A 16,043-nucleotide genomic window follows, 5' to 3' on the forward strand; every position below is an offset into this window, starting at 1 on the left:
CTACTCAAGGATGTCAAACAGTTTTTGGGTTAATTTTCTGGCAGAGGTTAGTTGGGGAAACTGCTTAAAATATGGACTGTTTTTGATTTTCAAACAAGTGCCTGTTTTTTTTTTTTTTAAATTCAGTGAATTAAAAGATATCTATTGCTTTGAATTTATGGTGTCTTTAAATTATCACATTGCCACTGGGGAGTTGTTTTGTGTATTCTGCATATTAACAGAATACTTTTACATGTGTTATGCACATGAGGATATTAGAGACAATTTTCAGAAGATAATGCATTGTGTTTGCAAGAAGAAAGCCAAGACTGTGCTCCTCTGTTTAAAAAATGTATTTTTAAAAAGTTGCCACAATATCAAGAGTGGTCAAAACAAATCCTAAAAGCACCCATTTAAAGAAAAATAAAGCACAGCTCCAAGAGGTTACTGTTTTGCTAAGTATCTCACTGTAAAGGTTTGCCTTAAATAAATCCCAGTGAAATGACATTCTTTTATAGTGTTAAGAACAATGAGCGGGTGAGAAAATATATTATGACATAGTTAAACACAGGGCTATAATTTCTAAACTGCATAAATTACATGTTTTCCCCTATTATGATACAGACAGCCAAACTGAACATTTTTGAAAGAAAATGACCAACGTATGATTAATTGCAAGCTCACAGATTTTGTAGCTTCAAGAGTAAATCAACTGCTAAGAAGTGCTAACTTGCTAAAATATAAACTAATTTTAGTCTCTAGATATTAAAATACAATCTATCTTCTTCCTCCATTGGGAGAGCTAATTAGAAATTGTGACTGGCAGAAGGAGGAGAACCCAGAGAACACCAGGATTAAGTTCATGTGCTTAAAGCCTGAGCCCGGAAAAAGTGGCCAGATTTTTTTATTCTTTACATTTCACATATTTGAGTTTCCTGAAGCCAGCTTATGGTAATGGCTGCTACCCAAATGTGAAGTAACAGAAGAGAGAGTTTGTGAAAAGAACACGTTTAGTTAACATAGAATGCTACGAATATAATGCAGAAAAACAGAAAAATGGTTCATGGATTCCATTTCTACCCCTTTCCTCAAAAGATATGGCTGTTTGTATATAACACATCTAATAGCTAGGATTTTGGAGAGGCCATCAGACCAGTGACATTTATGTTCTGAATTTTTTATATTCTAGGAGACCTTCCAAACTGTGAGTTAGTCTTGATTTCAAGTTGGTTTTGCCCTGACTCTGTCTGATGACTCTTCCATTGGCTACTAGGGTAAAAATGACGGGTTTGGATATGCATGCTGCATAAACAGACTGGCTGTCCTACTCACATGTCCAGAACACTTGCTGACAACTTCAGATTTGTTATTTTGTATGGTTAAGGTCTTATTTTGCAGAATTTTAATTTTGCTGTATTTTTTAAGGTGTAAGTACACTGTTAAACCTTTTCATAATATGTTTTGAGATTTTTCAATGAAATAAGTGATGACCATGAAATACAAGAAAATTCCCAACCCATGTTATGGTTTGGTGTGAATAAGGGAGTGAATTGAAATTACATAATTTCAAGGAGGTTCTCTCTTACAATAATAGCCCCCTTTTAAAATTTACTGTTGAAGAAATAGATCCAGGAAAGCATTTCATACTAGAAATAGAAGACTACCAAATGTGGAGCTATTATTCTGTGAGCATTTTAGAAATGTTAAGTTATGATAAGATTTCCCCAGTGCATATTTTTATGCACTTTTGAGGTGTAGATGTACTTATCTGACATTGAGATTAGTTGCAATATAATTTTAAAAGAATAGCATGGCTTTCCCTGGGGAATTTTTATTAAATTCAGTATGCGTGACAAGAAAAAGAATTCCCCAAGTTTAGTTGTAACAAAACCTACAAACATTCTTTTCCTGCCTTTAATGAGTAAAGATTTTATCCAGCCAGTATTCCAAACCCTCAGGTAATGTTCATAATGAAAATAATAGTAATTGTGAAAGCCACTATTCATAGCGATTAACAACTAGACCACCGGGGTTATCCTAGCTCTATGACGTCCCTGCCGTGAAATGTTGGAAAAATTATTTAAAATATCAATTTGGTTTTCTCATCTGCAAAATAAGGGTTGCAATAGTACCTACCTCACAACATTATTAGGAGGAGTAAAGCATATTAGTAGATGTAAAATAATTGGACTAGTGTCTGGCACCCAGGAAGTGCTTAATAAAATTTAAAGCATGTACACATCCCAAACATCACAAATGTGACCAATGTATGATACATGAACCTATGGAACCAATTTTTCCCCATTTCCAATAGAGATCTTTGTCTGAGAGTCTCTAACATGAGTGAACATAGGATCAAGAAATGCTGGTAAGGTAAAATGAAGACTATGACAGGTCAGAGGATCACATTCCTACAAAATCACATCCAGATCTACAGATAAGAGCATCAATAGCTGACAAATTTGGTCATGTAGAAAACAGACTGTATCACTCCTGTCTTTTAGTTCACATCTGAGTCATTACTGCAAGGTTTCAGTCAGAGTCTTCTGATTCAGCACAAAGAATAGCACGAACTATTTTTAAAGCACCTGATACTAATTCATCAATCATATAAAGGTCAACAATGATAATTTAGGCATTCTTCACTAGAAGTAGTTTCTATTTTGAATGCCTACTTTGTACCAAACGCATTTATTTCAGTTGCCCAAAATATTTTTATTATTATTCTCATTTTAAATAATGTCTAAACATTTTCTGAGCGATTATCTAATGTATCTTAGGTCATATACTTAAGAGTGGATCCCGGATTCAGATGCAGATTTATTTAAATTTAGAGCCAAATCTATGTGCATTACATTATTGTACCACAGGGCATGAGAAAACAAGATTTGAAATCTGAACATGCTCCTAAAATAAATAAACAAATAAGCAAACAAACAAATAAATAAAGCCTCTTTTTGATTTAGCAACCTGTGAAATGTGTGGCAAGTGGACAATTTGGACTCTGGATTCCCAGCCTTTTTCCTCCATCAAGAACCTGAAATACCGAGTAAAAGGAGTGGCCCATATTATCTCATTTTTCTGAGGCTCTGTTTTTTTGTATTAGCTCCTCTGATTTCATTGGCTCAGCAACTTCCTTTGTGGACTATTTGAACCCATTTGGAAGCAGATTCTCCTTCTGCAACTTCTGTACCTCTGTGACAAAAGAAAAATGTCTCTTGTATATGTTACTGGAGTCCCAAAAATAATGGGAAAAAAATGAGGTAGGAGCAATATTTGGAGATATAATACAAAGAATTGTCCCAAACAATATACCTGAACCCACAGACTCAAGACATTCTATAAGCCTCAGCAGGTCAATATAAGGAGAAACACACCTAGACCCATAGAGTCAAATAACTGAAAACCAGAGGGGAAAAAAATTAAAAGTAACCAGAGAAGAATATTACCTTCAACAGAGCAACAATGAAAGAGACAGCTGAACAATCAACAGAAATGACAAAAGCAAAAGACAATAGAATGACATTGGGAAGTGCTAAAAGAAAATTAGAGGGGCGCCTGGGTGGCTCAGTGGATTAAGCCGCTGCCTTCGGCTCGGGTCATGATCTCAGGGTCCTGGGATCGAGCCCCGCATCGGGCTCTCTGCTCCGTGGGGAGCCTGCTTCCTCCTCTCTCTCTGCCTGCCTCTCTGCCTACTTGTGATCTCTCTCTGTCAAATAAATAAATAAAATCTTTAAAAAAAAAAAAAAAAGAAAATTAGAATCCAAGAAGAATACATATACACAAAATTGCACAAAGAAATGGAGAACAAAAAACTGTAAATAGGTGGGTAAATACAAATGGGTATTGACTGGACATAATATAATAACAATGTATAGACATTATGATGTGAAAACAATAATAACATGCTTGAGAATTTCAAATATATATGTATGTAGAATTTTAAAAGTATATAAATAAGGTTAAAATGCATGACAGTAATAAAATATAATTTTAAAAGGTAAATGGAATGAAAATATTTCAAAATTTTAACATTATTTGGAAAGTGGTAAAATTGTTAATTTTTTTTTTAAGATTTTTATTTTTTATTTATTTGACAGAGAGAGATCACAAGTAGATAGAGAGGCAGGCAGAGAGAGAGAGAGAGGGAAGCAGGCTCCCTGCTGAGCAGAGAGCCCGATGTGGGACTCGATCCCAGGACCCCGAGATCATGACCCGAGCCGAAGGCAGCGGCTTAACCCACTGAGCCACCCAGGCGCCCCAAAATTGTTAATTTTTATAAGACTTCAATAAATCTAAGATGTATGTTATAATCTAGGTAACCACTATGATAAATACAGTTTTTAAATTATTAAGTTGTAGGGGGCAAATAATAAAGCAATTTTATTGATACAAAATTAGGCAAGAAAAAAGGAGCATAAAACAGGTGGTTCAATGGAAGTATATGGATATAGAGCTAGTATAGTTATACAGATAGTAAATATAAACTTAAATGTATCATTATGTACTTTGAATGTAAATGGACTAAATATTGCAATATAAAAGTGTAAAATTGCCAGATGGGATAATATGTAGCAGAAAGAAAAAGCAGAAACAAGGAAAAGAAAAATTCTAGACAACAGCAAAAATAAATTCAGTAAAACAAGCAAGAACAGCCTGCCACAATAAGGTGGAGAGCTGTGTGAGTAAGCAGAAGTCATAATATGAGTGGGAAGAAGGAATCTCTCTCAGAGTAGTGAAACTTAATGAAAAAGTGACTTACTATGAAGGGGAAGGAGGAGAAAGAAATTAATTAAATTAAGAAAGAAATGAATTCAAACAGCATAGTAGTCTGTGGAAAGACCTATAAGATTTATTAATGCCAGAATTAACTCACTAACTTTTAAGCTTATTTTTGTTTCTAGCAGTGATATTGTTGAAGTTCATGATCATAACCAGTATTTATTAAGAAAAGATTATGTTTAGTTGACCCCATTTTCAGAGATGAGGATATACGTGGTAGAGTTTGGACAGTTTTTGCATTCCAATGGTTAAAGAAGCAATGCTGCAAGAAGAGATAGCTTTATATTAGCTGGAAATTTGGGGTGTTCTTCCCCGCCACCGTAACCATAAGTCCCTTCTCTGACACATGACTGGACCATATGAACTGGAAACTAAGTTGGGACATGAGAAACATTTAAAATCCATTGGTTAAAAAAAGTGTGGAGAGGGGGAGGGGGCTATGGACATTGGGGAGGGTACATGCTATCATGAGTGCTGTGAAGTGTGTAAACCTGGCGATTCACAGACCTGTACCCCTGGGGATAAAAATACATTATATGTTTATTAAAAAAAAAATTTTGAAAGGGGAGGCGAACCATAAGAGACTATGGACTCTGAAAAACAACCCGAGGGTTTTGAAGGGTCAGGGGTGGGAGGTTGGGGGAACAGGTGGTGGGTAATGGGGAGGGCATGTTTTGCATGAAGCACTGGGTGTTGTGCAAAAACAATGAATACTGTTACGCTGAAAAAATAAATAAAATGGAAAAAAAAAGTGTGGGAATGGTCTGAAGATATACAACGGATTTATCTAGAGCAGTCTTCTCAAAATTTGAAAAGCAGGGGGAATTACCTGAGGTTTCTTTTATTTCATATTTTTTACTTTTAAAAAAAATTATTTATTTATTTGAGAGAGAGAGAACACAGGAGCTGTGGGCGGGGGGGCAGAGAGAGAAGCAGACTCCCCACGGAGCAGGGAACCTGAAGCAGAGCTCCATCCCAGGACCCTGAGATCTGACGTGAGGTCATGACCTGAGCCAAAGGCATTCATTTAACCCACTGAGCCACCCAGGCATCCCCACCTGAGGTCTCTTTTAATATACAGATTCTTACTAGGTATGTCTGCGGTGAGATCTGAGACTCTGAATTTGTAACAAGTTGCCAAAGGCTGCCCCATGGGCCACACTTGCACGTACCATAGCTGGAGCTGAGAGAACATAGAAAAGATGATCTTGAGGATGATACTCGCTGAGAGAACATAGAAAAGATGATCTTGAGGATGATACTCAAAGGCAACCATGAAAGTAGCTCCTTCATTGTACGGCCTTTGCCCCCATTGCTCTATGCTCCATCGAGTCAGAAGGCATTCAAAGATCCTCCTCCACTCCCATACCCCCCAAAAACCAAAACACCAAAAATGAAAGCCATCCTGGAGATTTAAGGAAACTTATAAAAATGTAACAAATATGTACTAAATTATTTTCACCAATGGATAGAAATGCTTCAAAGGATTTGGGATCGTTCATTTGTTTATTTCCACAAACAAGCAGAGATCTAGGCCAGTTACTATGTATCATTCTCTTTGTTTCTCAGGAGTTTCAATCTCCACTTAGGGAAACAAAGCTTCCTTAGAAAGACACATACAGGGTGAACTGCAGTCAGTTTTGATTATGACTTCTAAAATATACTTCCCATCAAATTTCATATAAAATTAAAATCCAGGGTCATATAAAGCTGCCAATCAAAACACTGGCAAATGAGAAATGCACACAGTAAACATTTGGGAAAATAACATAGCAGTTTTCTCCTTTTATTAAATTTTCACTGAACAAATGGAAGGTGCTTTAGTGTCAGGGAAGCTGCAGGGGAAAAAGGCAATGAAGTTGGAAGCAGTGTGTTATAAAGATTAAGGTAACTACATTCAATTATCTTACCCACATATTCCCCTCACCCTGTAAAACTCCTGTCTTCTGAAAAGTGTTTAATCAGTAGTCTTGAATCTGAAAATTTCTAAGAATTCTTAATGTTGCCCTTATGGGTGTCACTTTTTAAATCTGCAGATAGTATGAAGAAGTCAAGGACATTAAAATATGAAATAGTTTTTTTTCCAGAAAACTGTGACTAGCAAGAGAAATAAAGTGTCGTTAAATGTCTTAAGAAGAATATGATTCTCATCCCAACCCTTATTTTTCTGGGGTTTAAATGGATATTGTTTAGAACTAACAATTGCCTTTCCAATAATCCCAAGGCAGAGGAATGAGAGAAAACTACGTGGAGAACATTAAAGGAAGAAATATGAGAATTTAGAAGAAAGACACCTGCATTTGCTTCATCAGAAGTGGAAAATCCAATTGGAAGATGAAAAATCATAACAGAGTCTTCAAATAATTCTCTGGAGGATTTTACTTAAAGGTAAAGATGAAATAAATAATTTAGCACAATGAGGGAAAGAGAGATTTATTAAATCTTAAAGGAGGACAACATTTTACACAACAAAACTTACATTATAAAATGAAGGAAAGGAACAAATTTGTTGTAACTCAGTATTGAGACACACATAGAAAAAAAATACTTTCTTACCCATAACTTTGAATATAGAATATTTATAATAAGATGATTTAAAAATACACTTTACATTGTGTTGAATTTTTGCACATCTCAGTTGACTAAAATATGAATTGGAATATCACCCTTATCATTCTCCACAGTCACTCGTTGAATGTAACTATATAACAGACTACTTTTCTAGACCCTGAGGGCCCAAAATGTGGAAAACATGGTCACTCTCGGTAAGTACAATTGCACGGGGCTGAGAATATACCATCTGATTTATTCATGAATTTACTCCTTTATCCAATTTCCATTAATTCAGTGAGTATCACTTTTGCACAAGAGGCCCAGATAGAACAAATAGAATAAAATAGACTTTTTGGTTTTCAAGGAACTTGTATTTCAATAAGGGAAAGAAATCATGTGCTTAAATAGACACAGTCTACAAGACATCAAAGATGAGTTACACCTCTATTAATGTCAGAACCAAGTACATGCATTGACACAGTACAGGCTCTGAAACATTTGTGGAATGGATATTTAAAGGGCTCTCAAAGAGATAGACAGCTAATGTGTCCTATTAAGTCAGAGCTGGGATTATTACTTCTGGCTGGTAGGAATAAGGAAAGCTTTCTGAAAGTGACTTGAAAATTGAACAGGTAAAAACTAAGAGAACTTGAACAGAATGGCAGAACAGGAAAGAACCATTTGGAAAAATGAAGAGCTTGGGCCCTGAGACAGAAAAATAAGGACCCATGAGAAGTAAAGAAGTCCATGGTCTGGCTTGAGTATAAAAAGTAATAAGAGATTGCAGTGCAGCTGTCTTGCGAGTTCATGTGTAAAAAAATACTAAACGACCATACCCCAATACACACCCATCCAAACACTGAGTAATAATAGATATTTCCAAAAAGAAACAGCCAATTACAAGAACAAGATGAACATCTCTGTGCACCAGAAACATAGATAAATATAATCAGTAAGTGAGGACTTTGCTTGTAGACCAATGTCAGAATTCCTGGGCATTAGACTCTCATGATCTAAAGGGGATTATCCCATATGAAGCAGGAGATTAGAGCCAGTGTCACTCCTTGATGGCTAAGAAAAGGGACAGCAGCTGCCCAGGCCTGTGACTGATTCTGCCCATCAGGACATTCCCTAGGACTAGAGTTTTGATATAAGAGTTAGTTCTGAATTGGAGACTGTCAATCATGGATCATAGCACCTAAGGCTGAGCAAGCCATGGAGTGTAGCTTGTCTTTGCTTCAGGGAAAAAATATAGATAAATTCCTCAGTCACTGAAATGGACTTGGGAGCAATGTTATACATCCTAGTGGCATTTCCTAGACCTTAGGACTGCAACCCAGACACCAGTGTTGTTAAACTTAATGGCCTGAGCAATACGTGTTTCCCAGGCTAATGTTACAAATGCCTCTCTCTTGCCTGCTTCTGATGTCTATGACTCATACACACTGGATATGGTCACCTAGAATTCCTACTGTCCTCGAGTGTTTCTTATGGGAATATCATGGGCCAGCATCTCAGATATTATAGGTTGAAATGGGGATCATTGTTGACAGGGTGGCTTGATAATGAGATCAGGGCATGGACTGAGAGGTAAGACAAACTTACACAGGACTGATCTCTGTACGCTGCCATGGAAGAAGGCTTCCTGCAAAGCTTCATGGAAACTGGCAAGGCCCACTGCTTAAGACTATCAGTCTTGGTCAACTCCATGGCTTGGATCTCAGCCCCAAACATGATTATCAGTGTGGAAAATCCCTATTCTGGCTTATGTCATTCAGTAGGAACTGTAAACCTTGAAACACAAACCTGATCACAGCAAAAGAGGAGCTTGTGTTATTCCAAATAAAAACACAAACTGTGCAAGATAAGGCCTATGTCAGGGTTCTATCATGTCATATCCTTGATCATGCCTTTGTGGTCAAACCATTAGTGGAAATGGTCCCATCTTAACCACGCTGCTTAAAAACCCCACAAAAGTTTGCCTTTGCAGGGAGTCTAATGATAGTCCAGATTCCATTTATCTGTGCTGCTATGGAATGAATAGAAAATGGGGCCCACATCCTTGTGACTGATCCTGTCTCCAATCTTTCTGTAATGGATGGTGCTGTATGAGGTTTGGTTCCAGCCAGTATGGTGTGAGGTGAATTGCTTGGACTCTTGTTCTCTTTCAGCTCATGAGTTCAAATCTGACTTCTTTGCTAGACTCTAAACTTGGTAGGGACCAATACATGTCTCTTAATTTGTTTTTGGAAATGGGTTTATGTCTGAATTCTTTGCTAGTCTTCAATCTATGTGAGAGCAGAATTCTTTATATCTGAAGCCTCACGTGACATGGAGATACACTTCAGCAATATAGTGGCTTCAGCTCCAGACCACTGCAATAAAACAAATATTGCAGTAAAGTGAGTCAACTGAATTTTTTGGTCTCCCACTGCCTATAAATGTTACATTTACACTATACTGTAGTCTATTAAGTGTGCAGTAGCATTATGTTTAAAAAAGTAGATATTTCAATTAAAAATACTGTATTGTTCAAAATGGTACCCATTATTTCCATAAGTCATAATCATTGTTCACAGATCACAATAACAAATATGATAATAATGAAAACGTTTGAAATATTGACAGAATTACCAAAATTTGACACAGAGACACAAAGTGGGAAGAACTGTCAGAAAAATGGCACCAATAGATTTGTTCAATACAGGGTTACCACAAACCTTGAATCTGTATAAAGAATGCAGGTCTGCCAAGTGCAGGAATACAAAGCACAATAAAATGAGGAAGGCCCATATAGTATATAGTAGAGGTATAACAATGATTTATTCATGGACTTTGCATATTCCATTTAATCCTCACAACTATTATATGAATGAGTATAAATGTACTTATTTTCTAGATAAGGAAACTTCTGAAACTTCTGAAAGGCATGCCACTAGAAAATGACCAAGTTGCAGTTCAAATTCTTATATGTCTGACTCCAAAGTCTCACATTCCAGAGTGTTGAAAAAGTCAGAAACATGGATGTTGGTGTGCTGAAAGTGAAGTTAAGGGTCAGGATAGTATATTTTTCAGGTGTGGGTTACCATAATCTCATGGAACAGACCAGACCAAAACCCAGTGGCGTAAAACCACCACCACCACCACCACCAGCAGCAGCAGCAGCAGCAGCTCTTTTGCACTCATTTGTCTGCCTGTTGTCTTGAGCTCAGCTGATCTTGGCTGGTTTCAGCTGAGCTTGATTTAAAGTTTTGGACTGGGTTCATGTCGATTTCACAAAACTCTCCTGTTTTGGGGGACCAGCTATTCTTTTGGCAAAAGGTGGAGCACAAGAGGGAAGGTCTGACTATACAAGCACACTTTTAGCTTCATGCCAGTCAACATCCTATTGGCCGAATCTCTTTTTATCCAGTCCAGGTTGGTAGCTCTCTTGCCAGGGTTCTACCTCAGAATCCTCATTGGTTTTCTCTATCTTTCATTCCACTCAAACCCCAGTATTAAAAGGCCACACCCATAATTCTTTTGGAAACATCTTTCTCTAGTCTTAAAAATGGCATTTCAGTGCACACACACACGTGTGTATGTGTGTGTGTGTGAGAGAGAGAGAGAGGGTTTCGACTGGTGGACCAACATTAAGCTTAGCTTTAAGCCGTGAGTTTAATGTAGCTTTGTTCCACGTGTCCTTCATTCTCCTTGGGAGGCTAACTGAGGCATATTCTTCTCATGGCAAAATGTATGGGCTCCAGAGGGCAAACTCAATTATGCAAGATAATTGAAGTCTCTGAGCACATTATATTTTCTAACACGCCCTTGGCCAAAGCAGGTCATATGACCAAGCCCAAAGGCAGCTGGACAGAGAAATAAACTCTGTCTCTGGAGTAGGTTGGGAGGAAAAAGAAAGAATATTTGTTAAACAACTAAAATATAATCTACCACAGGTAGCAATAATAAGTCAAATTCTAGAATTTTCATACTGGATGAAATATCCTATAGGTCAAAACAAATAGCACTGAGGATATGGAACATAGGTATAAAGGATATATAGAGAGGTAGAATCCATGAAAGATAGTCCTCTTGAATAGTATTTTCTAAACTATAGACCACTATTCATTGTTGGGGAATTAAATCAGTTTCCTGGGTGATAGCACCATTCAAAAAATGAAATAGAATAAATGAGGTTAGAATGGACTAGCATAGAAAAGTACAGAGGGGAAAAGAGGTTTATGATGTTGACTATCTGGTTATAGAGAGAACCACCACAAAAAGAGGCAAGATTTGACATCAGATACTCTGATTCCACGCCTGAGCCTTTAATCACTCAGCTACACGTTTTTGTCATAAATCTTAACGTTGTTTGGACTATTCACACGTTGACTCAATTTTTTAAATGTTCTCACTACCTAGGTATAAAATAGGGTTCTATAGATTGAAGAAATCTCTTGTTAGCTCAATTACTTACTTGTCTTTGATAGGCTTTGATTATCCCTTTGTTGAGCTTTCTTTTATAGCACGCAAATAATATATGCCATTTGCATGTCAAAAACTTTTTCCAATGACCCTTAAAAATTCAGCACAATGTACAACTCTTACGCTATACTCGATGATCTACAAAGTCATGGATTGTGTCTATTTTAGCTGACAATTGAGTCTCCTTATGCCTAGCAGAGAACTTGGCTCAAGAAAGATTTGTTGAAGAATAAATAGATCAGTCAAAGAATGAGAAGATTTTTCCAATATGATATAAATATTTCCTGGAAATGGGATTGTCTTTCTAAGGTGAGAGAAAATTGTTGTGAAACAGCAATGATATTTTTTGGTATCAATTGATATCCTTTATTTAATCCTTTGAAATTTGTTAAGAAAGATCCAACTATTAAAAGATAAAGCCTTCTCAAATATCATAAAACTTATGTTATGATGGGAGATAATATATCTGAAGGTTTATTCCCACTGAAACCAAGGCTAGTGTTTAAAAACCACAGAGAGAATGATTATATCAGTGGGTCTTATTAACCTCCTAAAATTTATTCTATAGAACTGTCCAGTGACTGTTCAAGGCCACATTTTACTAAAAACCACCATAACTTAAAATATTAAAAATCAGCAAAACTGTTCACTGTATTAAAATCACATATCCCTTTGAAATGGAAAATCATATTTTCTTTCTGAAAAAGCATTGGTTTAAACCAGTATAAGTTTGGGGCTAACATCAGCCAATGTTCCAGCAGGAAGCAAATGGCACAGTCAAAGTAGGATAATTTTAAAAGAGTTTAATAAAGGAACTATTGAGAAAAGTATGTCTAGGGCTTAGAAAAACCACAAGAGATAATATAGTGCCCCATGTAGTGACATTATGCTTTACTAGTAAGGACACTTGCCATACCACTGCAGGCCTGAGAAGAAAGGGGGAAAGGCAGTTACAGGGATGGTTGTGGGGTAAGGGCTGTCTTGAAGGGGACCCATGGCCTTCAGTCAAAGGACACAGTCATCCTTGGCAACCCTACACCCCTCTTCCATGCCTCTGATCATCCACTTGTGTTCTTACAAGGCCAAGTCAAATGGTGAGGATATTTGGTAATACTGTTGGTTATAGGGCGGATCTCCTTCTGGAGAACAGAGGGATTATACTTGAGGGTTGACTGGTGGGCACAAGTAAAAAAGATCCAGCACAGAGTCTAAACAGTTTGTTTTCAACTTAAAAAGTTCTTTATAAGAGTTTTGAATATTAGGATTTCTAGCAGTACTTAGATTTTTTATTATAGGGAAAATAAATGTAGCAAACCTATTAAAAGAGGTCTTTTTAAAAAATAGTTTAGAAAAGTAGAGGGAAGAATCCCTAATATTGATGAGAGAAGTCATACTTTCCTTGCTAATCCACAAGGTTGCTGTGGGATTAAATAAAATGTCTATGAAAATGCTATGCAAATATAAGTTGCCTTTTTTTTCAGTGAAGAAAACAACCTCGTAATTATGCTCTTTATTTTTCCTTCTTTCATTGACATTTCCAGGAATGCACAATACTGTCTTTCTAATGATCCAGTTAAAATGCAATCAAATAATTATGATATGATGTGATAAATGAGGGAGATTAATTCCGTATCCAGATGGGGGTTGGGTAAGGCTTCAGAGAGGAGGTGACATATGAATTGGACCTCGACGAGTGAATAGGAACTCAGCGAAGTGGCCAGGAAGTGGATTTAAGCAGGGAAGGAACACAGGTAAAGGCAAAGGAGTGTGTCCATCCTTGGCTTATTTGGAGAAGGAGGAGACCAGGGTTTCTGACTCAGGGTGTAAGAATGTATGAAGTGGCAAGGAAGAGCCTGAAAAAGAACACTGGCATTGATTTGCACAAGACCTTTTTTTGGTCCATAGTAAGGATTTTGTTTGTTTGTTTTTACTACAGAGCGTTAGTTTGAAACCCAGGCTCCATTTTAGAATTCCCTGAGGAGCTTTTAAGAAATACTAATGCCCGGGACCAATTAAATTGGAATCTTTGGCAATGAGGACCAGGCATATAGTTTTGTTTTGTTTTTTTTTTAAATGATCCCTTGGTGGTTTTAATACACAACCAGTGTTGAGAACCTGTATTCTAGAATGAATACATTCTAGATACATCAATACCTTCAGTCACAATTGTTTCCTTGAGCCCTAGACCTATACACAGCTGCTTCCTGGATATGTCTACCTGTGCCCACACGCTTCCTGACATTGCAAGGTATCTACCGCACATTTGAAATTGCATCTTAGATGGCGTACATGTTCTTAAACTGTACTTTGTATAATATTCTTTATTTCCGTGAATGCCATCCAAATACATCCAGTCCAGAAATCTCTTGAGTCTTTCTTATCACAATCACCAAATTCTCTTTTTGTACCTCTTAGTTATTGATCCAGGCTGCCTCACTTCTCCCGTCATATTGTCACTGCTCTAGACCAGGCCTCCATTTCCCACCACCCGAATAGGAGTAACCGGCAAATGTGTCCCAATTCAATCAGTTTTATCTATCCATGTAATTGCTTCAGTGACATTTCTGAAATATAGATCCACAACTCATTCTAATATGGGACATCCTTTGATATTTTCTCAATTTCCTTAGACTACATTAAAAACATTTTAGCATAAATTGAAATGCCTTCAAGATCTGTTTCACCTTATGCTACCTGCCTCTTGCCCACTGTTGCACTTCTCACTGGGTTGTCCACATATGCAATCCCTCTCTTCCTATCAGTCTACACCTGCTATTCTCTACCTTGACAACTCATGCTTCAGGTCTCCATGTGGACTCTCTGAGATCAGAGAAATCTGTACTACCCTTATCAAGGCACTTACTAGGTTGTATTTTAAGTACTTACTAAATTCAATATTTTTCTCACAATACATAAAGTTTTGTAGTACAAGGAAAACATCCGCTTTTTTCATTATTCGCATTCTCAAAGTATAGTATAATTATTGGCACAGAGTAGGTATTGAATAAGTAGTTGTTGAATGGATGAATACATGTGCTAATCTTGGGAATTCGTCAATACAATTATGTATAATTCTTGGGCCCTGTCCTCCAGAAATCTATAATCCAGTGTGGGAAACAGACAGGTAAATGGAAAAACACAATGCCATGTGAAACATGTGGTCTTAGGTAAAGGCTATGGGGTGTTATAGAGTTCATAGGAGTAGCATCTACTTCAGCCTTGGAAGGGGTTAAGGGAGATTAGTTAGGAAAGATTTGGGTGAGGCTTTGATATCAAAGCCAATTTTTGAAGGAGCAAGTGATTGCCTGAGAAAAGGGGGTGGGGAGAGAAAAAAGTGTAGGACACAAACACCAGGAACAAAGAGAAAACAGCACGTGGTAGAGGAACTCCAAATAGTCAAGCATGGCTGGGGCTTGGAGGGGCTCAATGGGGAGAAAGAGTTAGAATAATGACCAGATGCAAGATGATAAAAATGGATATACATTTGGAACTTGATCTTGAGGGCAATTAAAAGCCAGTAAGTATTGTAAGCAAGGTCTTGACATGATTTGATTTGCTCTTCGGAGAGGTCATTGACTGTATCTTGGAGACCACTTAAGAAGGGCACAGTTGGGGCGCCTGGGTGGCTCAGTGGATTAAGCCGCTGCCTTCGGCTCAGGTCATGATCTCAGGGTCCTGGGATCGAGCCCCGCATCGGGCTCTCTGCTCTGCAGGGAGCCTGCTTCTTCCTCTCTCTCTGCCTGCCTCTCTGCCTACTTGTGATCTCTCTCTCTGTCAAATAAATAAATAAAATCTTTAAAAAAAAAAAAAAAGAAGAAGGGCACAGTTGGATCATCAGCTAGGAAACCTGAGTAGTTCAGAAGAAAGGTGCTCTCCATGGACATGCAGAGAGAGACCTGACAAAGAGATAGAAATGAGGAAGCCATATAGGATTTGATGACTGATAGGTCTAATACCTAGACATAGAACAGGAAGGAATAAAAGAACAACACTAGCTTCTGATCTGGGCAATGAAATGAGGGCCATGCTGTCCTCTGAGACTGGAGTGACTGAGAAGCATCAGACTAACTGTGGGAGCAGAGAAGTTCAACTTTGGTCCCTTGCAGCAGAAGTGCTAGTTTGCACGTGGATTATTGTTATAGGTTGAATTATGTCCTCTGCCCCACCTCCCCAAAGATATTGAAGTCCTAACCCTCAGGACTTCAGAATGTGACCTTATTGGGAAATAGGATCATTGCAGATGTAACTAAAGTTAAGTTGAA

Source organism: Meles meles, chromosome 9, assembly GCF_922984935.1.
Source record: "Meles meles chromosome 9, mMelMel3.1 paternal haplotype, whole genome shotgun sequence".
Lineage (NCBI taxonomy): Eukaryota > Metazoa > Chordata > Mammalia > Carnivora > Mustelidae > Meles > Meles meles.